The sequence below is a fragment of the Cricetulus griseus genome (assembly GCF_003668045.3).
Source record: "Cricetulus griseus strain 17A/GY chromosome 1 unlocalized genomic scaffold, alternate assembly CriGri-PICRH-1.0 chr1_1, whole genome shotgun sequence".
In the NCBI taxonomy this organism is placed as follows: domain Eukaryota; kingdom Metazoa; phylum Chordata; class Mammalia; order Rodentia; family Cricetidae; genus Cricetulus; species Cricetulus griseus.
In genome coordinates this window covers 216698249-216723310 of record NW_023276807.1, presented here as the reverse complement: position 1 = coordinate 216723310, position 25062 = coordinate 216698249, and the positions used below count along the sequence as shown (strand labels likewise).

At 42.7% G+C, this 25062-nt stretch overlaps 1 long non-coding RNA gene and 1 pseudogene across 4 annotated transcripts in view; one reads left to right on the top strand and one right to left on the bottom strand.

Moving 5' to 3' along the window:
- LOC113832697 overlaps positions 1-17544 on the bottom strand; it is a 97421-nt gene extending 79877 nt beyond the window's left edge. For 3 of the 4 annotated variants that reach the window (XR_003480146.2, XR_003480145.2, XR_004772528.1), the window contains exons 1-2: positions 17351-17544; positions 15417-15512 (exon numbers count right to left, since the gene is read on the bottom strand). This is a non-coding gene — a long non-coding RNA (uncharacterized LOC113832697). The remainder of the gene's footprint in view (positions 1-15416; positions 15513-17350) is intronic. The other variant, XR_004772529.1, reaches the window with a different exon arrangement.
- LOC113832696 lies at positions 6725-7263 on the top strand (annotated as a pseudogene).
- Positions 17545-25062: the final 7518 nt, after the last annotated feature.

Genomic DNA, 25062 nt, shown 5'->3' with positions numbered 1-25062 from the left:
GCCAATCAGCTTCTTTATAAAACCAATCACAGCAACATACATTCACATATTGTAAAGGAATATTCCACAGTTAAACATCTGCACATCTATCCAATTTAGATACTGTTGCATTGTTTCCTACTTTATGAATATCATGGAATACAAAAATTGTATGAATCCTGCCAGCATCAGCCGCTAGGGAACAACAATAAAAACTCACAGGTTTTTGTTTTAACTTATTCCATATTTGCTTTATAACCAAACCATTCACAACGAACTCTTCCCTCTGCTGATGCATCAGGTTCTTTCTTTTCAACTACAATTGGTTTAACCCAAATCACCACAGTTTGGGAATTTTTCCCTCCTTTTCTCTCTGCTGTGGAACTCTGTTATACAATCAGATGCCTTCACACTTCACAAGTGGCCTGTTTGTGTAAAAGTTTGGGAAGCTTTTGAAAAAAGAATTATAAAATGTTTTCACTATCAGTAGAAAAAAAAAAAAAAAACTGGATTGCTTAAGCCAGACACAGCTACCCGTAGAGCTGACCTTCTGATCCTAGAATCCTTTCATGTCTAAATCTTCATCAGAGTCAATGGCAGTGTTATGTACGCAGAAGCTGCAGGACTGGGTTCAGACTCTTTAGTGCTCTGTAGCCAAGTGGGATAGCCAGCTGAATCTGGTTTCATTTAAAAAAAAAAAAATCTTTTCTGATGCTTTGAAGTTTGGGAGGGCAGTGTAATAATATCAGGATTTGCAGGAGGGTGTTTTGCATAATCCTTAATAAGATATTCATATGGCTTCAAAACCTTAGCAAGAACCTCCAGCACCAGCATTTCAAGAAGATGTATAATTGTAAGACTAGCCGACTGGGTGCCCAGGTAGGACTTTTCCTAAATCTTTGTCCTATTTTGAAAAGAAAGAATATCTCCCACAAAACCTCTTCATGGAAAACAGAATGGTGTGGTTGTCAGTGGCTGATGGAGGGTGGGAATCAGGATTAAAGGGGCCACCGTCTCATTTCTGCTAGATGAAAAGAGTTCTAGAGATGGACGGTGGTGACAACAATGGCAATGTACTTAATGTCACTGCATGGGCACTTATAACTAGTTAAAATGGTAACTTTGACATGGTTTTAGACATCTCCTAAAGTCATTTCTAAAAGGAATAGTATACTATTTAGAATCAGGAAATTTAGAAATCTGTAGACAGTTCCCACAAGATTTGCAGCCGTCTGTTCACCTTTTTCCCCTTAAACGGGTCTGAAAAGAAAGCATCTGGCCGGGAAAATGCAGTGGATCAAACTACCTAATGATGCAACTACCTGAGTAGAAATGAGGTCCTGGTCCCCACAGATGCCTTGGCGTCCTAACCCCACAAACACTTGTCAAGACTGGCTAAGTGCGAGGTGCAAAGGGACCTCTGGAAGAGAGGGGCACAGCTGTGACACGCCTGGCAGCAAGCGGCTCCACTGTGTGTCAGCCCTTACTATTCCCGCCCCACCCCCACCCCACCCCCCGGAAACTTAGGTTCACTGTCTGGTGTTTTGAGCTGGCACACAGAATTTAAACAGAGCAGGGCATTGGGGACATGGGAAGTGTTGAGGGAGTAAAGGAAAGACGGGTGTCTTAGGGTTTCTACTGCTGTGAAGAGACACCACGGCCACAGCAACTCTTGTAAGAAAACATTTAAATGGGGTGGCAGCTTTCAGTTCAGAGGTTCGGTCCATTATCGTCATGGCACGGAGCATAGTGGCATTCAGGCAGACCAGGTACTGGGGAAATAGCTGAGAGTCCTACATCTTGCAGACAACAGGAAGTCTACTCACACACTGGGCTGTATCCTGAGAATAGGAAACTTCAAAGCCTGCCCCCACAGTGACACAACAAGGACACGCCCACTCCAACAAAGCCACACCCAGTATTGCCACTCTCAATGAGATTATAGGGGCAATTACATTCAAACTACACAAGGGGTAAGTAGGGAGGCAATTGTGTAATGCTTCGGCAAAAAAGGCTATGAAGATAACTCGGTTTGCAAAGTGCTTGCTTTATAAGCATGAGGACCTGAGTTTGATCCCAGGGCCCACATAAGGCTGGGTGAAGAGGTGCATACTTGTAATTCCAGCACTGCGGAGGCAGGGACACAGACAATCCCTGGGGTTCACTGGCTAGACAGTCTAGCCTAATCAGCAAGCCCTGAGTCCTAGTGAGAGATCTTCTCTCAAAAAATAGAGAGGGTGTCTCCCAGATGCTGGTTGGGCCTTCACTATGGCATAGAGGGAGTACGGGTTCATCTTCTGACCCTCAGTGCCCTCCAGGAGAAGACTGGTGCGCTGACAACTGGACTAGTGTGGCACCAGTCATCTCCTGTAGGTGTGACTAGAGGAATTCCAGACACCCGTCCGGTACTGACAGAACCAGTGAGATGTACAGCGATTGCGACCGACGCCTGCCAAGCTGCTAATCAGTAGCAAAGTCTAGGACACGCCCTCTGGGCCGCCCAGGTTTCATCTCCACCACCAGCTGGTTACCAACCCAGAGACATTCCAGCAGAGTGCAGGTTCAGGGCTATGACAGCCTTTTGTATTTGTGGACTGAGAATGGCAAGGGTGTGACTGAGGAGGTGACCCTGGCTGTGGCCATAGGTGACATGGAGGTGGTGCGCGGGGAAACTGGATCTCACCATGTAGCTCAGGGCAGCTTCAAACTTGAGGATTTTCTTCTTCACTTGGCTCCAGAAGACTGAGCTGCTCCCTTCCCTGGCCCCTGTGCTCACCCCAAGCTTTGGGGTCCTGGCTCCTGTCGGGAGTTTCCTTACATTCCAGGCGAGATATGGCCGCCTGACCTCATGGGACTGACCAGACATGTTCCCCAGCACCTTGTACACAGGGAATTTGATTTCCTTCCCTACTCCCTGGGTTCCGGATGTCTGTGGCCTGGGAGTCAAGGCTACTGGACCCTCAGGTCTTAGATGCTTTGCCAAGGAGCATGCTCCCTAGTACTAACCAGGGAGCCTGGCTTTCTGTTCATCTGATTTTGCACAAGAGTTCCAGGACAGCTGTTACTCACAAACCTCTCGTTAAATCAGCCAGTACCAGGAGGAGGGGTGAAGGTGGGAGCACACAAGATGGATAGCTCCTGAGGAACACCTGAGGTTGGTCTCTGACCCCCAAACTACATGGTTGCTGTAGCATCAGGGAGCTGAAACAAACAGAAATGTCAACACTATATTTACTACCTGGAAAAGGAACCCAGCGGTTTGAACACATAAGGATGATGGACTGATTGATTCATTTTTGCCTCCAAGTAACTATTGCCTTTTAAATAAATAAATCTCTTGATTTTAGCAGTAATCCTTCAGACAGAGACACTGAACTAAGACGTAAAGTCTCTAAAATTTTTTTCTTTTTGCTCTTTGGACAAATGAAAACTGGGAATCAATTCATTCGTCAGCATACCCAACACAAAGAAGTGTTTTGGGCTGGAGGGCTCAGTGGCAGAATGCTTGTCCAGCACTTGAGTCTGAGTGCAGACTCCTGTATGGGAGTAGGGGAGAGAGTGGAGACAGTATTTTGTACTCTATTTTATAATTATAAAATTAAATGACCTCATTACAATGGGTCTCTGGAGTTTCAAGAGAAAAAACCATTGGGCAAAGAGCCAGAAATGTATTTTAAAAATTCAGACAAATACAGAAATAGAGGCTGACCTTGCTTGTAACAGAAATAACGTGAGGAAAACTAGTAAGCTTTTTTTTTTTTTTTCAGAATGGCAAATTCTAAAAAGACTGACAACAATGAGCCCATTGGGGAGAGAATGTATAGAAACAGACACCGTGTTTTGTTGCTAATGGTAAATGGATGGCTTGGGCATATTTGAGCATTCACCAGCAAACACCACTGTTTTCTAACTTTTGAGTCAACTTTCACAAGTTTTGCTTGAATAGAAGGGGCAAAGGGGCATTCACTGGTGTGTGATCTTTAATAGTGAAATCTCAGAGACCACCCACGTCCAGGAGTAGGAGATTGGGGTTGAATGTCTTTGTTTTGGTTTTCTGTGGTGCTAGGGATTGCACACAGGGCCTCAGACATGAAAGGCAAATACTCTACCATTCAGCTGCATCTCAGGCCCAGAAGTGGAGTAAAGAAGCTAGTGCTCATTCACTTAGCATTACTGATTGAAGGTCTACCCAGTGCAAGGTTGTGTTTTAAATATAATACACACAATGCAGCCATTAAAATAATGATGTAGATACACAGGTATTAGTGTGGGAAAATGCTACAAGACAGTTTGTATGTCATTTACATCAAGTTATGTCTATATTTAATTTTAGATTAATATTTTTGTTTTGTTTTCATTTTTGTTTTTCAAAACAGGGTTTCTCTGTATTGCTTTGGAGCCTGTTCTGGCACTCACTCTGTAGATTAATATTTAATATGTTTACATTATAGTATGCATGGAGAAACACCTATAGAGATGATTGCCAATATGTTATCATATTACCAGTGTTAATGCAGGATTTTTGCCATGGCTCCTAATATTTCTACTTTTCATAGCTTAGATATTTCACAATAAACATATACAATTTTTAAGGTTTACAGTATTAGGGAGATAGTTATTTTGAAATGAAAGCAAGAACCCTGCATGCAATGTAATCTTATTAATATGCAGAAGAAAATACCAGACAGCCACAGAATTCCAGAAATCCAGCTGCAGTTCTAACAAGACAGAAAAGCAGATGTTTGCCCACAAGGATGAGGTAAATAGGAACGAGGCACAATGGCTCCATAGAGCAGTGCACAATGCAGCTAACTGCTCTCTGCTAAATGAGAAATCCATGCCAGCAGAGTCCCCAAAGACTGCAAAGGCTAAAAACTAATAACAATCAACATATCATGCACAAGGCTTTTATAGGGCTTGGATGTCATTTGTGTCAAAGAGCTGGTCCTTTAGTAGTCTCTGTAGCTGCTTTGTAACTCCATATATCATTCTACTCTCCTTTAAAAATAATTTCCCATCATCCTAGCCTCTAAATCCTGTAGGATGGTGTTCACTGGAGCAGGTGGTTAAGACATATCTTTGTTTAAAAGCTAAAATATACTTGACTTGGCCTGATTTATTATTATCCTAGCCAAGGTACCTAGTATACATCAAAAGCATGATTGTAATCCACAGACACTTTATTATTCTGCAGTTATAAGTAGAGTCAGCAGGATGTGCAGTACAAAGACAGAGAAACCACAAACCAGCCACGTGCCAGCATCCTATGAGAAACTCTCCCATGAACCCAGTGGATCTAAGCACATGAATTGCTGGTCAATATGAATCTCCATCAACATACCATGCATCAGACCTGACACCCTCCAGGAAGAAACATTCAGGTTTCCCATGTTAAATGTGTCGAACGATTACTTAGGGGTAGGGGTTTCTGTCGTAGGAGCTAAAGTTAAGAGCTGAGGTGAATGGTTTTAGCTTTTATACTGTTGTTTACCCTGGTGTGATGTATTTCCATTTTCCTACTTTGGGCTCTGTATGCATCATTAGACAGCAGCTTTCAGAATCCCATATAAAACTGCTACTTGGGCTCTTTAAGACAAAGCAGTGTGCAAATACCTTTCTTTCCCAGTTTTTACAATAAAAGATGAAAATGAAATGACGACATCAGATTCAGTCACACAGAACAAACAAAGCAAACACTGTAGTCTGGTGCCTTTTATTAGGCCAACTCTGAGTTCTGAACACACTCTTTTGACAGCATTGTAGTTCTGAGCAAACGTCCTGTGCACAACACCTGACTGTCGCATGAACCTGTAGGATGTGTCAAGTATTCTAGCTTTGTTCTTTTGAATTGGTTTTAAGGAATCAGGATAGCATGCCAGCAGATTGTTTAAAATCAAGAACAGGCAGGCAGTGGTAGTTCATGCCTTCAATCCCAGCACTCAGGAGGCAGAGGCAAATGGATCTCTGTGAGTTAGAGGCCAGCTTGGTCTACAGAGTGAGTTCCAGGACAGCCAGCGCTGATACACAGAGAAACTCTGTCTTGAAAAACAAAGCAAAAAAAAACAAACAACAACAAAAGCAAAACAAAACAAGAAAAAATATTCTGTAAACTCTGAGTTTTCTGGTTTGAAAGGGGCATGTAAAGACTGTTGGCCAAGCCAAGCATTATGTGGCCATCCTGAGTGAAGCAAAGGGCCTGTGTTGCCAGTACAGAACTCTGGGCCCTCTCTGGTTTGTTATGTTCTTCAGAAGAAAACTCCAACCCTTGCAGACTGCTGAAGTACCCACAGGTCAATGCAATAGTAAAGGACTATAGAAAGCCCAAGAACAGCAGACTGCATTTCTCAGATGTTCACCAAGTTAAAGCAAGTCCACGTGCCTCTACTAGAATAGGTAAACTTGGGTTCACAGGAAACTGAACACCAGGCCCCTCCTCGGCTTCCAAAGTGTGTCCACACTGCAGTCACTTCTTTGAAAAAAAGATTGTTTGCCGGGAGGTGGTGGCGCATGCCTTTAATCCCAGCACTCGGGAGGCAGAGGCAGGTGGATCTCTGGGAGTTTGAAGCCAGCCTGGTCTACAGAGAGAGTTCCAGGACAGCCTCCAAAGCTACAGAGAAACCCTGTCTCAATAAATAAATAAATAAATAAATAAATAAATAAATAAATGTTTGAATGGAACACTAAAAGAAATTATTTTAAAAAAGAAAGAGCTCTTCCTGTAAGCATCCTGGGGTAACCTGTGAAGATGGTTCGCTACTCTCTCGACTCAGAAAAAAAAGTCAAGAGGTTCAAATCTCCGGGTTCACTTTAAGAATACCCGTGAAACTTCCCAGGCCATCAAGGGTATGCATATCCAAAAAGCCACCAAATACCTGAAAGATGTCACATTGAAGAAGCAATGTGTGCCATCCCAGTGATACAATGGTGGAGTCGGCAGGTGTGCCCACGCCAAACAGTGGGGCTGGACACAGGGTCGGTGACCAAAAAAGAGTGCTGAATTTTTGCTGCACATGCTTAAAAGTGCAGAGAGTGATGCTGAGCTTAAGGGTCTAGACGTAGATTCTCTGGTCATCGAACACATCCAGGTGAACAAAGCACCTACAAGCTGTCGACGAATTTACAGAGCTCACGGTCGAATTAACCCTCCCTCTGCTCCCCCTGCCACATCGAGATGATCCGCACGGAAAAGGAACAGATTGTTCCAAAGCCAGAAGAGGAGGTTGCACAGAGAAAAAGATATCCCAGAAGAAACTGAAGAAACAAAAACTTATGGCACGGGAATAAATTCAGCATAAAATAAAATATGCAAATAAAAAAGAGCACACAGGTCACATTCATTAGCATAATATTGTATAGTAAAGGGCTATTTTCATTTTTTTTAAATCAGGCATTTTTTTAAGATTTATTTATTTATATACAGTGTTCTACCTGCCTGCATGCCTAGAGGCAGAAGAGTCTACCAGATCTAATTATAGATGGTTGTGAGCCACCATGTGGTTGCTGGGAATTGAACTCAGGACCTCTGGAAGAGCAGCCAGTGCTATTAACCTCTGAGCCACCTCTCCAGCCCAAATCAGGCATTTTTTTAAATAACTTAATTTTATTTTATGTGCATTGGTGTTCTGCCTGCACGTATGTCTGTGTGAGGGTGTTGGAACCCTTGGATTGGAATTATAGACAGTTGTGAGCTGGCATTTGGGTGCTGGGAATTGAACCCCGGTCCTCTGGCAGACAGCCAGTGCTCTTAACCCCTGAGGTATCTCTTCAGCCGTAATTTCATTTTCATTAAAGATATTTTTGTAAATTATGTCTGAAGGAAAGTTTGTAATTTGTTTAGGGCTGGTGATATGCTCAATACATAGAGTGTCTGACAAGGCCCTGGGTTCTGTATCCAGTATTTACCCATGCATGATAGAAGCCTAGAACTTCATTTGGGAGGTAAAGGCAGGAGGGTCAGAAATTCAAGGACATTCTACATACTACATAGAGAGTTCAACACCAGTCAAGGCTTCAAGACCCTGTTTTTGTTTTTTAACAGACAGACAGACAGACAGACAGACAGACGGACAGACAGACAGATAGAATAATCTTAAACCATTTTAAAATAGTTGAAATAAAAAATATCTAGAATAAAAACTAAAGTAGTAGACTACTGCCACAGTGGAGAAAGCACTTGCTGTGCTACCGTGTGGCCTTGAGTTCAGATCCCAGTACCCACCCATATGCCTGACATTGTAACAAAACTGAAACCTGGTAACTGTGGGAGGAGGGGCCTAGCCAGTCAGTCTAAATGAAATAGTCATAGTCATTTCCAAGTTCAGTGAGAGTGAGACACACCCCCCCACACACACACACAGAGAGAGGGGGGGGGTATAATCTTTCATCTAAACTGTCCAGGAACAAGGGCTTATATTTGGGTTGATGTACATTCTATGCATGTCTCCATGATCAAAGACTGACACTGAATCAGTCTTTATTGTTGTTTTACTTACATAAACATGTTAGGATAACCAACAATATTTTATTAGTCATTATTCAAACTGTCAGTACTTAAAACCAAAATAATAATTAAAAATGTGTGATCATCAAAGGAAACAAGTAATAAGTGAAAAAGAAACCATGAACTGGGAGAAACTACTTGGAAATTAGATGTCTGATAAGGTAAGTTAATATCTAGAGTATATGACTAGCTTGAATAACTACACAATAGTAACAAATGTAACCCAGCTTTAAAATGGACAAAGAACAGACATTCTTCCAAAAAGCAAACAAACAAAAGATAAAGAAATAGCTCAGAAGGTAAAAGCACTTGCTTGCCTACAAGTTGATCCCCAAGACTCACATTGTAGGAGAGAACTGACCCTTGCAAATTGTCCCCTGATTTCCACATGCCCACTGTGGCATAAGCATGTATACACACACACACACACACACACACACACACACACACACACACACACACTATTGTTTAAATTTTTCTGAAAGGTAACAAGTAATAAAAATATTCTTGATGTTGCTAATTGAGAAAAATATCAAAATCACAACAGCTCCATCTCACATCAATTAGGATGGCTACTGCCAACAGAACAGAAAGGAAGAGCTAGCAAGGAAGGGGAAAGTTGAAACTCCAGTGCAGTTACTGTTGGAAAACTACAGAAGTTCCTCAAGAAATGAAAACTAGAACCATTGTAAGTCCTAACCATTCTACAACTGAACCAAGACCCACAGGAAATGAAATCAATATGTCAAGGAGATAACAGGACTTCCTCGTTCACTGCAGCATTGTTTGGCAATAGTCCAGAGGTGGAAGCAACCCAAATATGCATACAAATGACAGACAGACAAAGAAAATATAGTATTTTCGTGTGAATGGAATACTAAACAAGCTTTGAAAAAAAGAAAATCCTGTCAGATTGTACATGTATGAAGCTAGCAGCCATTACGCCGAGTAAAATAAACCAATCACAAAAGGACAAATGCAACATGGTACAGTTCACATGGAGTATAGAAAGTGGCCAAAAACCACACAAACAGAAAGCTGAAAAGGGTTGCCAAAGACTAAGGGGAAGGGAGTTAGTGAGTATAGTTCCGGAGGGCTGTTGTACAATGTGAGTACATTTACACACAGGAAGGTAAATTTAATATTAATATCTGGGTATTGTTTAAGTTTGTTCTGTGTATATAGATGTTTGTGAGTGTGCATTTGTACATAATCTCACTGAACCTGTGTGTCCTAGTTTTCTTTCTATTGCTGTATTAAGCATCATAACCAAAAACAACTTGGGGATCAAAGAATTTATTTGACTTACACATCCACATCACATGATAAAGGGAAGTCACAATGAGAACTCAAGGCAGGAACCTGGAGGCAGGAACTGATGTAGAGGCCTGAAGGAATGCTGCTTACTGGTACCACCCAAGACCATCCTCCCATGGGTGGCCCTGCCCACAGTGGGCTGGACCCACCCATGTCAAGAAATCCAGGCTTGCCTACAGGCAATCTGATAGAGGTATTTGTGGTTTCTCTTCCTAGAGGACTCAGTTTGTGTCAAGTTTACACACACACACACACACACACACACACACACACACACACACTACTCGCACACACCAGGAAAAAAATTAACCAAGATACTGCTGTGCATCAACTTGGATAGACTGGCTGGCTGGCAAATGAACTCTGAACATCTTCCAATCTCTGCCTCTTCAGACAGATGAAGAACTCTGCATGTAGTGTTTTATCTGGACTCTGTGGCTCTACGCTCAGACCTTCCTGCCTGTATGGCAACAAATCAACCAGCTGTTATCTTCCTGACCTCTGGTTTTTGGGGATGTTGTGGTTGTTGTTGTTGTCTTGTTTACCATTAAAAAAACACACAAACAAAAAAGAAAAAGAAAGGATCCACAAAGAAAAAAGGTGTGGGGGGGGGGGCAGGGAGGCGGTGAAATGCCATGGGTTACATCTAGATAACACATCTACAATTTCCAGAAGGAAAACCTGCCTTTAAAATGTCAAGATCTCCTAAATTGTATGTTGGGAGTGTGAAGGTCCTTGTGTCTATAGATCTCCAAGGAGACCAGGAGTGTTAAACACACAGGATTGTCCTCTCAAAGGAATGAATGTATAACCTGTTCTTCCATCCAGAAAACTGAGACTAGGAAGTGTTTAACAGCATGGTGATCTGTGTTATCTGTTGGGCCAGGCCAAATCAAGCTCCTACAACCAGGATTGGAGGTGGCTAGAAATCTAAATGGCCCTTACAGTTCACCCTCTCCAGCTCCCACACCAGCACTGGAGATACCCAATTGTCTAACTGATCCTTACATTATCTGTATACCAGAGGCTCCTCCAACCAGGACCCTCTAAGGCTAAGAGCCCAAATGACCTCTACTTATCTGTATGACAGAGACCAGGCCCGACCCTTCCTTAGGCCCTTAAACTAGCACAGGTAGCCTATCTCTAGAACCCTTCTTGGAAGAAATGGCATGCACCTTGAGTTGAATTTCAATGTAATTATGCTTCCTTGTGCATGAGGGATTGTATTACACAAGGAAACTTTTTTTCCAAATTATGTTGTGTTTAAATATACTGGCATCAGACTCCCTGAAGTTTGATCAAGGTTGATGAAGCCTGTCTGAACCAAGTTTTCATTCTTATCTCCGCAGATCCCTGACTGCCTTGACACCTGCAGAGACCTCCACTCCTCTTAGTTATACATAAAAAATAAGCTAAATTTTAAAAAGCAAGATTTCCATTATAAATAACATATGGGATGTTTTCATCTCTGTGATTATGTTTACATTCTTGAGGTATCATTTATATCAATGTATCTATCACTGCCATGCCAACACAATTTAGTGTTGTCAAGAAGACTAGAAAAATTTCTTCACCTCATTAAACTAAATGTTCTCCTTGATAGTCCACCTAGTGGGGCATGGGAATCCAGATTTGTACTTCCAGCTACCCAAGAGGCTGAGGGTTGCAGGTGTGAGTTCAGCCTGGGCAACTTAGCAAGACTCTGTCTTAAAATACAAAGTGAGAAAAGGCTATCATACTGCTCAGTCATAGGGCAGGTGTGTATGCAAGCCCTAGACTCCATGTCAATACCATAAAAAATGGGGGGGGGGCAGGGGTGATTCCATTATAAATTACTGGTTCTCTGGTGTTCTAGTTACACATACGAGATCAGACACCCTCCTTCAAGGGATTTTTGCTGACATGGATGAGTCCTAAAAAAATGCACAGTACTTTATTTTTCTTTTCTGAACTCATCAAACACTTTTCTCTCATTTTATATAGCTTATTTATATAATGAAAACTGTGTCTTCTTTTAAGCTTTTCAAGACAGGGTATGTGTGTGTCAGAAAGAATGGCTACTTGCAGATCAATTATAGAAAATGTTGGTTAAATAAAAATTCATTTTAAAAAAGAGAAATGTTGGTAGATATATACATATAGGTATATGTTGGGTTTTTTCTGTATAGCCCTGGCTGTCCTGGAACTCACTTTGTAGACCAGGCTGGCCTTGAACTCAGAGATCTGCTTGTCCCTGCCTCCCAAGTGCTGGGATTAAAGATGTGTGCCGCCACCACCCCATTCAATATATGACTTAGAATCTCCACATTTTGCTTCCATTCATTCTTTCATTCAGCAAATACTTACTAAACATGACTTTGTGCCACTTTAGTTTACTATGGAGGAGTCAGAGGAGTGGGGCTGGGAGAGCCCACTGTACATCTGAGTGGTCTAGAGCTAGAGCAGGACGGAGAGCAAGAAGAGAGCCTGGAGGAAAAGACAACAGTGACAGCAGCTTGGGTGCCTGCGGAAACACTAAAGCATTGGGGCTTACTCAGTCTTGAGAAGAGGGTTAGTAAGTGTTTCACGTATATGAGAGTTACATTAAAGAGACTGGTGACCTGCTGTGACCTGGCTGCTGAGGGCAAAAAGAAATTACCTTTAACTTCAGGAGGTGGGGGGGAGGGGACACATAGCTATATTAGACACAGAGACCAACATGACAGAGGAGGTGGCTCAGCAGTTAAAGAAAGGAACCTGGCTCCTAGCCCACACGATGGAGAGAAACATCTGACCCCTACATGTATCACACACAATTAAAAAATAATAATAATGCAATTTTTAAAAAGCCGCAGAGAAAAATTCCCCAATGGAAGCAAACTCTGAGCCCAGCAGCGCAGGAGACAGGAGGTGGGAGTGGGAACTGGGAACAGCATCTAGACCAGCAAGGCAGGGTGATGAGTGAATGCTGAGGAACAAGACACCGGAACAGACCATGGAATCAAGAGCATCTGGGGAATAAAAGTCTCATTCTGAATTTTCCACAATTTCTTGCAGAAATTTCCTTCATTATCCTTACAAGACTGCCATTGGATGACATCACACTGTAAATTTTGTGAAAGTCTGTCTTGCCTGCCATTTGGAAAACACACTGTGGAAGTCACTCCATCAGCTGCAATGGAACAGTGGGTCATGCTGGCTGACTTAGAAGAAAGCAAATCTCTAGTAACTCATCTGCTATCAAATGGCAGATGCAAATATTAGAGACACCCAGTTTAACTCTATCCCAATCTCTCATCAAGCAATAGCACGTAGTTATTCCTTGTCCCGAAGAGGCTCTGACGCACACTGCAGTTTTGATTTAAATCCTGGGCAACTGAAAGTTCTCAAAAACGCCCCCGTGTTTAAGAGCGGCTGGGTTCCCATTCCTTAAAGACACAGGCTCGTGTATCGCACAGCAGTTTTCTCTGAAAGCATTCTTTGCAAGATTTATTAAATGAAAATCATATTACAGGGACAAGAGGGGTAGCTCGGAAGTTAAAAACACTGACTGCTCTTGCAGAGGACATGGGTTTGATTTCTGGCAGCTCAAGATCATCTGAAACTCCAGTTCTATGGAATCTAAAACCTTCTTCTGGCTTCCAAGGGTACCCTACATGGAGATGACACACAGAAACACATGCAGGCCAAACACCCATATACGTAAAATCAAGATAAATAAATAAATAGAAATACAACAGTAAAAAGAAGTGTTTTCAAGTCTTTGTTTCTCAGATACAATCGTGCTTCATGCTATTCTTAAGACCGAGGAAGAGTGCTTTAGTGACAGACACAGGCATGTCCCCGCATACATTTGTGAATTGAGCATAGTTGGAATGTGTCTTTATCATTGTATTGTGCAGATACTGGACTTAGCCACTGATTGGAAAGGTATTTAGAATCAGTTGTCAAGAACGAATTGTTGCCATCTGTAAAATAAATGACTAAAGGTATGAGTAGCATAATGAAATTCAAAAATCCAGATGGATGAGGAGAGAGATAGTGTCAAAATCCAAATCTTGCTTTTGTCTCTGTCCAACTTTCATGGAGGGGAAGACAGCTCAGGCAGCAATGATAGCACAGATAGGCCTGGCCTCCCACTGTGGCGCCAAAAATAAAGTTCCTGACAGGGGTGTTTCCATTGCAATGCAGGATCCAGGAGAGCCAGATGTAGGGTGGGCTCCTTGTACTTGTCCCCCAACCCTGCTTCTCCAACTGTAAGTTAAAGCAACACAAAATCATGTCCTATTTGCTGACTGAAGAAAAGCGAAAGTGCACAGATTCTGAATCGTCCCATATTGGCACCAACATTTTTCTAGAGCTAGAGAAATCCAGATGACAGGAATAAAAGGCCTGTCTATTCAGCATAAATTGAACAGAGACCCGTCATTCTTTCTGTCTTGTTGAATTGTGATCATCTTACCAAGGAAACAGTCATGGAGTGTTGGGACCTTACACCAAACTGTTCCTTGTTTTTTTTTTTTTTTTTTTTTTGTTTGTTTGTTTTGTTTTTTTTTTTTTTTTTTGCTGTTTACAATTCACATACTGTCAGGACCTGTATTGCCTGCCCACAGCAATTCGGGACAACAATTAGTACAGGGCCAGGAATCAAACACAAGCATGCTGGCTAGGGGTTGCTCCTACCTTGCCACGATGACTATTCTTTTATGACTAGTTACTGTTGTATTCTGTTGTCATAAACTGAACCCACACACACAGTGGGTACTATATGTCTGTACCCCAAATATCACCTAATAGTAAGCTATCTTTCCTAAGAAAAAGGCAGCACTAATGCAGCTGATATCCATAGTCACAAAACGAAAGCTCAAAGTGGACTATAAGCTTTTAACTCTTCCAGAGTAAGGATATGGAGAACAGTTCATAATGTTTTCTAACGTGAGAGAAACCAAACAAAGGAGTAGAAACACTATGATTCTCAAGTCTAAAATATAAATCACATATAACATAAAGAAATAGACAATTGAAATGCATCAAAATGCTAGTGGTTTGTTCTAAGTCAAATTGAAGTCCATTTCTTTTTCTGAATTTTTTGGGAACTTTGGAATGAACATGGATTGCTATATAACAGAAAAAAGGCATCAAACATTATTCTTAAGACACATAGATTTTCAAAAGTTGTCCATTTGGTTAATTCATGTGATTTGTTTTCTGAGTACTGTTAGTTCTTAGCATTTCTGCCATGGACATCCACTTTTTTCCTTTCTTTCTTCTTTATCTTTCAGTGCTAGTGACTGAACACAGGGCCTCACTCGTGTTAGACAAGCTTCATTCCTGGCCAGACGTTCCCTTTTAACTGCAAGGCAGTGTTGCCCTGGAGCTTAAGATATCCAATTTCTAGAGACGAACACACATCTAGTCCTCCTTGATGTGCCTGTTCTCCTAAAGACTGGCTGTCTGACAGGAGAGAGGACCACTCTCTCAAAGCACAAATCTTCATTTATGAATGATCACAGACAAGAATGATTCTTTTAACTGCCCTATCTAGTGTTTTCCATGACTCAGTGCTGCTGTGTTTTGAGCAAGAGTCACTGAAGCCACAACAAAAACAGTACTTGAGGCAACCGACAGGAAAGGAACTCACAGATGAAATGTGTGCGCAGCTCGCAGCAAACTGCAAAATTCAGCAACACGCTGGAGTCCACTCTCAAAACTCCACGAGCCTTTCAGAGAATTCTATCTGGGGGAATGATTAGATTGGGTTTAGAGCGATACTTCAGCTTGATTTTTATTTTAATACTAACACAATTCAACACTTAAATGAAAACATCTGGTTTCGTTTTCTTTACTGATTAGGATAACCAGAGACTCTGAGACACGAGCATAACCCCACGATTTATTTCATATGCAAATAAAGTTCCTGGCTTGAGTGCAAATTTTATATTTTTGACTATGCCTTCAGAGCTAATTACTCCTCATATCCCCTCCTGGATCCAGAGCAAGCTTGAAGAACCGCTATTCATTAAGAAACTCATCCTTGTAAAATGGCTACAGGCACAGCCACCCTCCCAAGTAGACTTTAATTAATTAAAATCTAGATCACTGGAATAAATGTCAATTTTGCTTCCTCCCCCACCCTTTCCCCGAAGGCTGTGACCCAAATCCAAAGATGAAAGGTCAAATAGAGAGGAGGAGAGGACACATGGTTTAGCAGCACAAGATCCATTTCTATCACAGACATAAAGTAGGTTCAGATTTGCCCTGAGTCTGTCCTCAGAATGCCTTTTTACACCAAATATCCTCATTCACTCCCCTGAGACATAAACAATCCCTAAGCCTCATCCTTGCATCAAGTTTGCTGTAACAGGGTGGTAGGGACTTTCATCCTTGCTAATGAAAACCTGGATTGGGCTCTGTGTGTCTCAAAGACAAATGCCATTCTGGATCTCGACAATGCCCAGATTGTTCTAGAGCATCCTCCTATTTAAAGGGGCTGGGCTTCATGCCTGGCTTTTCTTCCTGGTGCATCACCCCCTGGGTGAATCCTGGGCAGTCACTGACAGACACAGAGTGACAGCCTGTTAAGGATTCATCCATGTCAGGCAATTTGACATTTCAGAAAATGAGGACCTGTTTTCTCCCCAGGTGTTGCTTCTGTTAGGCCCAGATATGAGTTAATTACCTCTGGAACAAGGCTGGCAGAGTGGTAGAGAATTTACTTAACATTCATGAGGCCCTGGGTTCCATCCCCAATACTGCAAAAACACTCCAAGACTGTGATACCAAGAGCAGAGCCCAAATAGTGGAATACAAATGTCTATTTTACAATCAAGTGTCATGGTCTCATTTCATGGTGTTCCAAAGTTTGAGGTAGGAGGAGGCAAATAATTCAACATACAACTGCATTTATTTAGCAAGCAAAGAGTAAACAAACAGAGGAAAAGAAATGAGCTGTAAGTCACAATTAAGTGAGCTTCAAATAATAAACTAGCCATTGCACTAAGCCATGACTCAGCATGTCTGCACCACACTCAAACTAGCAATGGGTCTCATTTCAACAGAGAACACAGGTTACACCACTAGATTTGCATTTGTGCACAGTCCTACATTCTCTACCCATGCAGAGATGCAGAGCAACAACCGTGATTTTTTTTAAAGTTTTATTTGTATTATTCTGTAATGATGTGTGTGTATGTCTGCATGTGGGTGTATGGATGTGCTTTACCGAAGAGGCCATAGGCATTGGATCCCCTGGGATCCTATGTAAGCTGCTCTTGTGGGGGCTATGAATTGAGCTCTGGTCCTCTGCTGGAGAAGCACACACTCTCAATTGCTGAGCCATCTCCCCAGTCCCAACAATGGTTATTTATAACCCATCCAAGTTCAGGCAGTAGCTACAATGTCATAAAATGCCTGCTAAACAAATCAACTAGATTCAGTTCTATTTTGGGTACTCACCAATCAATCTAGCTCATATTTTAACCAGTAATAAACTGGCAAACCACATGCAAAAACACAGTTTCAGTAGTGAAAAACAGTCCAGTTCTGAACATTTGAAGCCACATTTGTTTTGCTTACCGTGACTATAACAAGTAAAACAGAAAATGAGGCAGAGGCACAGCTGAGCTAATAGTCTGGGACATGGCAAGGACTGCACTCCCATCGGATCGCCCTGCTAAAATGTGAAAGTATGCAAAAGGGTTTTAGGAGTTTATATCAGCCCAGATCGCTGATCCCCAAATAAACACAATCTACATCGCCTAGGAAATCAAGCTAACATCTCTCTCCTGACTTCCTGAATGTTTGGCCTGCTGAGCCACGCCCACCCACCCCCACCCCCCACACACACACACATTTTCACCCCTTAAGGCACATCGTAGCAAGAGACACAAAAAAGGAAGAAGGAAGTCTCATGAGTTCTGAAACTCTGAAAAGAAAAAAAAAAAAATGACAGTTTTGCTTAATTCAAGTATTGAGTAAATAGAATTGCTTAATTATTTTTAAAAAGAGGCACTAGTAGCTATTTTCTATTTGACAATTTAATTTGTAAGAATGAGGCTTCACAATAAGACACTTGTCCCACACAGGAACTGCTTTACTCCTCAAAACTGAACAACACTGTCCACATACTCTGGCTGGACTCACAGCATTGCTAACACGGCCTCCCATGTATTCTTAAACACCACAGAATGACAAGCCTAAAACCCACTAACAGAGAAGAGCACAAAGTGAAAATGCATTCCCATTGGAAAAGGTAAATAAAATAGATATTCAAGAAATGGGTACTTGTGGGAACGGGAATATTTGATACATTCTCAGATGGGTGTCTACTACATGATGGTATTACAAGGAAAGAACAGCCAAGTGTAAATGCTTGCAATCCTAGCACTTGAGAGGTAGGGTGATTGGGGAATTCAGGGTTATCCTCAGCTACCCTGCAAGTTGCTGCTAGCAGGAGCCACCTGAGCCCCTTTCTCAACTAAAAATAAATAAATAGAAAAGAAAACAATTTGCCATTGCTTCATGAACACTCAAGGGATTCACAGGGGGTAGGATTCATACTATATCCCAGGCACCATGAATGTTCCAGGAACCCACAGGGGGGAAAAAAAACAGTTTTGTAAACATGTCTGGTATTGACCTCCCAAGCCGTGAGTCTATTTATGTTTTCATGATTAAGATGGACACAGAAAGCTCAGATAATACCACATTGCATATTTCTCCAATCAATATTCCAAAACAATTAAAGCAGCATCCATTAAAATTGACGGCATGGCAACAGTGGCCAAAGAGCCGCACCCTGGCCCAAGCCACAGCTCCCTTCCCCAGGGAGCTCTAACGACTCCAGCAATGCCAGTGACTGTAGTTAGAAATCAAGCAAAAAACAACAGAAATGTGTACAAATGGCATGATTTTCCCTACAACTGGGGGTGGGGGGTGTCCAGAGAGACCTTTAATTTTCACCCAATTTGGCTTTTCTTGTCTATAATTTGCAATACTGCCAAGTTACAAGTTAAAGACTCTGCCAGGTTTTCAGTTTCGTAAGCAAAGAAAGAAAAGAAAAGTCATCGTGCTTTCTTTAAATGGGGAGAATGTGTCTATGTGTCTCTGTGTGTTTATACCTGATGAAATCAGTTACATGTGAGGTTCTTACTCAAAATTCCCCAAGTTCCCCCTTTTCTCTTACTCTCTCGATTCCTGTCAGAACATGAAAAGAAAATATCTAGCCCTGATTAAACTGAGAAAGACTGGGAAAGAGTTTCCAGCTACAAATGCTGCGATCTCATTGCTTTGTGATTCAGGTAGGAGCTATGTACCACCTTTCTAAAACTTTATTCTCTCATGACTCACATCAGAAGGGAGGCAAAGTGAGTAGTTTCAGCCTGTACAAGAGTAAATATAAATTCTAGAAATGTCCCCAAAGCAAACTGACAGCCAGAGGCAGCTGCTCAGAGGCAATAGAGGTCACTCAGAGTGGTGGAGATTGGGGTAATTTCCCGTTAGACTAGAGGCTGAGTCCCTGAGTTCAAGAGAGATGCTTCCAGGACTTAGGACACTCTGAGCTTTACAAACAGGAGGCTGTGGCAAAATCAGCCTCCCAAGGACTTTGATGCTTTGTTTAAAAAAAATAAAATAAAAAATAAAAAAAAAAACTGAGATGGATTTTCAGTTGTAAATTCTGGCAAATAGTCACACCAGACCTTTCAAACCTCAGCTTCCTCCCAAAGCCAGGAGGGTGATAGAAGCAATCGCATGGAGGTTAGATGTGAGGAAGGAAGTGTGCATGCATTGTCTGCAATGACTACCTTGGTGTGGGCATTCCTGAAGGCAATTTGACCCCATGAATTAAAGGCCTGAAAGACTATGCCTGCCATAGTACTCAGACAAAACACACACACAATAAATAAAGGATACTCAGTGTAGCATTGCCCATGATAGAAAAAGACTGGAAAGTAGCCCAAACATTTAATAACAAGAATCTTGTTAGAAAAAGTGTAGTACCAAGCCGGGTGGTGGTGGTACTCGCCTTTAATCACAGCACTCAGGAGACAGAGGCAGGCAGATCTCTGTGAGTTCGAGGCCAGCCTGGCCTACAAAGCTACACAGAGAAACCCTGTCTGGAAAAAACAAGCAAACAAACAAAAAGTGTGGTACCAAATATGTATATGATAGTGCATGCCTTTAATCTTAACATTCAAATTGCTGTGAGTTCAGGGCTGAACTGGACTACCTAGCCAGTTCCAGGCCATCAGGGCCACAAAGTGAGATTCTGCCTCAAAATAGATAAATAAATAAAATAAAATAAAAATAAAAATAAAATGTGGTGCCTTCTTTCTTAGATTATGGTACAGAAATTTAAAAACTGTGTCACTGACCAATAATTAACCAACAATATAAGTTACATAAAAAGCTATAAAAGTTAAAAGCATATTTAGACAATAAATTTGCTTACACTTCACTGTAAGATAAAAGTGAGAAGACTAGGCCTTTCATGCAGGCAGGCCTGCGTTTGATCAATCATAAAAAAGAAAAGATAAAAAGGAAAGAGAGATCAACACCAATAACAGCATTACCTCTAGGTCAACAGTTCTCAAACTGTGGGTCCTGACCCCTTTGGAGGATCATATATCAGATGTCCTACATATCAGATGTTTACATTATGATTCATAACAGTAACAAAATTACAGTTACAAAATAGCAATGAAAGTAACCTTATGACTGGGGGTCACTACAATGTGAGGAACTGTATTAAAGGGTCGCAGCATCAGGAAGGTTTAGAACCACTGCTCTCCATGATAGCCAGAGAAGCAAACTTGGGAACAGGAGAACCGGCTCAATTTAAGAGTGCTCACTGTTCTGAAAAAGAGGACCAAGTTGGGACCCAGCACCACCTCAGGCAGCTCACGGAAGCCTGCAACTCCAGCTCCAAGGGATCCAATTCCCTTTCTGGCTATCATGAGCACCTGCACACATACACATACAGACATACACATGAATAATGAAAATTTAAAGTAAAAGGTAAACTTTATCTTCTTCTTTGTGATTTTCTGTATTATTCAAACTTTCTACAATGAAAATATATTTGTATAAGCAGGTGAGCCACAAACTTATTTTTAAAATCGGGTACCTGTGGTTCTTCCAAAGAAATGGTTTCTTCACTTTTGTCCTAGCAAGGCAGCCTGACTGCTACCCTACATTCAAGAGATGCAGACTGTATTTCACCAGGTTTTCTGCCTTCACTGAGTTCTTCTCCTGAGTTAGCATCAGCAAACAGTTATAGGAAATTAGACCATAAGAACCAAGTGCCTCTTGAGTTTCTGTTTAAGTAAATGAGACTGTGGGTGGCCTAAGAATCTCTTAGTGAAAATGAACCACCAGGAAATTATCTTGCCTTTGATCTTAACTGATGAAAGCGTTACTGTTTTGTTCCTTGATTACAACTTGATTCAAAATGATGCTATTCTGTTCATTTATCTATTCAGTTGTTAAATACGACACACCTCTTGGATGGTGACACTGTGCCAGGTCTGCAATAAAAAGAAGAAAAGGCTAGTCCCTTTTCTGATGATAGACCTCTGTCTAAAAGTCTTCAAAGTGTTCACGGTCTTCCCTTCGGTCACCCTCAGCTATAGCTGTTTCTTTTTGTGTACCAGCCTTTTGCTCAAAGTTTGTTTTCAGGGAGTGGGAAAAAAATGGCCCAGCAATTTAAGAGTGTATATTGCTCTTGCAGAGGATCCAAGTTGAGTTCAGTTCCAACATCCATCTTGGGCAGCTTACAACTACTTGTAACTTCAGTTCCAGGCGATCAGATGCTCTTTGGGCCTCCAGCCTCTGGCCTCCAAGATACACAAGATTTAGGGACTTTTTTTTTTTTTAATGGAAAATCCAGTCTCTGCCTCTAAAAAATCTGCCTCTAGAGGAGTGAAGTGAATTGTGCAGTTTTAACAAGTTGCCTGGATGTTTTCCAAGTTTGAGAAACCTGGACAGATACAGCTCAGTACATTTCTAGCTCTAAAGACAGTTTTGACACCTGCTACAGCACATTTTATAATATGTTGTAACCTATGCCATCTATACCCACTCTGAATACATTCCATCAGCCTTGCCCACACTGTACAGCTAACTCTCTAACTTATTTGTATGTACTGACACTCTTACCTTTGGAGGACACCACATCCTTTCAACATTGTCAGGGACCATGGGCTGAGGGTGAGGGGTGTTCAGTTTGCTGGAGTTGGTGGTGGTCCTTGTTTTGTTTTGACCGTGTTGTGTTTTGAATGTGACACACACCTACAATATACCTACATGCTCATACATTTGAACCCTTGCCCCACCCCCAGCTTGCAGCTATCCTTGGGAAGGTTGTGGGACTCTTAACAGGAGAAGCCTCCCTGGAGGAAGTGAGTCACTGGAGCCGGCCTAGAGGTTTTGTAGCTCACCCCTGCTTCCTGTGAGCCATCTTCCTTCTGCTGAAAGGTGACCAGCTGCCTTCTTCACACCCCTGTCTGTTAAACACAAACCTAGACATTACCATGGAAGAAGGATCTTAATTGAGAAAATGCCTCCATGTGATCACCTGTAGGCTAAGCAAGTCTGTAGGGCCTTTTCTTGATTAAGGATTGACCTGGAGGGGCCCAGCTCCTTGTAGGTGGTGCTGCTGGCAGTTAGGTGCTTCTGGGTTCTGTAAGAAACTAGGCTTACCAAGCCAAGGGGAGCAAGCCAGTAAGCAGCACCCCTCTGCATCAATTCCCACCTCTAGGTTCCTGTCTTGACTTCCATCAGTGGTGTACTATAACCTGAATGTTGGAAGGTGAAATAAACCCTTTCCTCCCCAGGTTGTTTTTGGTGTTTATGGCAGTAGTGGAAAGCATACCAAGGGGTACAGTGCAGCACCATGGCCCTCCCAGCTTCACTTCTGGTAGGTAGTACTAAGGAGCTTTCAGGCTGAACTCACCAAGTCACTCTCAGATCCAGGCAAACCCTCCCTGTATCTCCCCACACAGTTCCTCTGCTCTTTATGTTCCAAGGATACCAGACTGTAGCTGGCCATCCTCACTTCACCTCTGGTCATGCCCATCTATCCCTTTTCATAACCACTCTTCATTATTTCTCTATAGGGAAAAAAAAGGAATCTGGATTGTAAAATCTGTGAAGACAAGAGTAATCATGTCCACTCTTCCAAGCCCGAGTTGTACATGCCATAGCCTCTTAACAAATAATATCATTGTTAGCTGAATTACCTCCTTTCGGAAGTTGGGAGGTTAGACACTTGACTAAATGATGAATAGAAAGTAAATATGAAAGGAACTTAAAACACAGCATGTTCAGCCGGATGTTGTGGTGCACGCCTTTAATCCCAGCACTCAGGAGGCAGAGGCGAGCATATCTCTGTGAGTTCGAGGCCAGCTTGGTCTACAGAGCGAGTGCCAGGATAGGGTCCAAAGCTACACAGAAAAACCCTGTCTCGAAAAACAAGCAAACAAACAAAACAGCATGTTCAGTCCAGAGAATATGCACTTCAGTCTGAGCTTGGTCTCAGCTCTGGCCCTATACTTTCCACCTCCAGATGGACTCACCGTGCTTTCTATTATTCCCAGGCCTCTAACACTGGGCAAGAACTATCCCAATGCCCCATCCCTACACACACACACACACACACACACACACACACACACAGAGAGAGAGAGAGAGAGAGAGAGAGAGAGAGAGAGAGAGAGAGAGAGAGGCCCAGTCCTGTCTTGTCTGCTGGACATTTTGATGTTTCTGCTAGGGTCTCACTTCCAAGTGGGCCACAGAGGCTTCTGACTACAGGGAAGCCTGCTTGCCCAACACAGGCAGGACCTCTCCTGGTCATCCCAGCAGCGTGATAAACACACTCTCTCCCAATAAAGAAGCACATACTTCTCGGTGTATTTATCAGGAAAAGTAGGCCTTCACCCAACCCTCACTAGACCGTAGAGAACAAATCTTCAAATATATTTGGACAGTCCCGAACACAGGCTTCCAAGAAGGCAGTGGGCCTTAAGTTCACTGATTGCAAATTTGGAAAACTTGGGTAACTCTTTGTCAGAGAAGAAACCTGAGCTAACCCCTGCCCAGGGACTAATGGGTCCTGGAAATACCCTTGTGAATTCTCTACCTAAATTTAGTCTGGTGCCCTCAGCCCTAGAGGATTTTAGGCCAGACCTTCCCTAGAACCTAGGAGACCTAGGCCACTGGACTGTCTTGTCTAGCACCCTTTCTCCTGGTGCCCTCCAGGGCTTCTCAGACCCTCACTCTGAGTATTTCTGCTGTCTGGCCAAGACTGGCAGGATACAGACACCAGAAGAGAGTTCTTTCCCTCCCTCTCGCTTCTTCCCACCAGAATTCCTTGAGCTATGAAGTTTGAGAAGCTGTTTCCCCTGCGAGCCCCTCACTCTCAGCCAAGCAGCTCAAATACCAGTGGCTTTGTCGCTGTGTGGGAGCCCCTCGTAGGTTTCTTTCAGCTGTCGCTTCTTAGTGCCCTGGGCTCCGATCGGACATCTGCATGGCAGCAGAGTGCCCAAAGGTGCCAAGCCAGGAGGTAAGGACACTATCAGTCCAGGCAGTCGCGAACGCGAACGGTTGGTTCTTGCCCCTGCGCACTCTGGTGGGAAGCCCTTAAGGGCAACCCGGGCAGCAGAGGTCGGGCGAAGTCCAGGGATGAGCTCAAATCTCAGTTTGCAAGAATAAGTGTATGTCTTGGTCACGCTGCTGCTAGGACCCCAACTGACCGCTGGTTCTGGCCCTCCCTGCCGGCCATCCAGTTTAAACAAGGCATAGGCATTCCCAGTTCTCGCGCATTGAGAACTTCGACAGGACTCCGGCGGCGGCGTGAGCCCCAGACCACAGCTCCCAGAATGACTCAAACGTTTCGGGGTTTTGTTTTTGTTTTTGTTTTTCCAATTCCGCTGCGGACATGCTGCTCTGAACTTACCATGACCTCCGTGTCGGGCTCACTGCTCTGCGCAAGTAGAAACTCCCGCACAGGACTCCGGAGAAGTCACAGTCCAGCCACGGGCTTGCAGACCACTGGAATGGAGACCGGAGATAAGAGGCAGAAAGTTGGTGTGTAGTGTACTTTTCTAGAACTGGCGAGCCCCTCAAAAAAAGATGGTCCTGAGGTTGCGACTGCGCGCTCGCTGTGTGAACAGATTTCATAAGGGCGCATGTGAAAACATTGACAACCCCAAGTTCTTATCACGAGTGAGGATGCGAACTTCAGTGTAATGTTTGAGACAAACGCACGGCATCCAAGCACGCATCTCCGA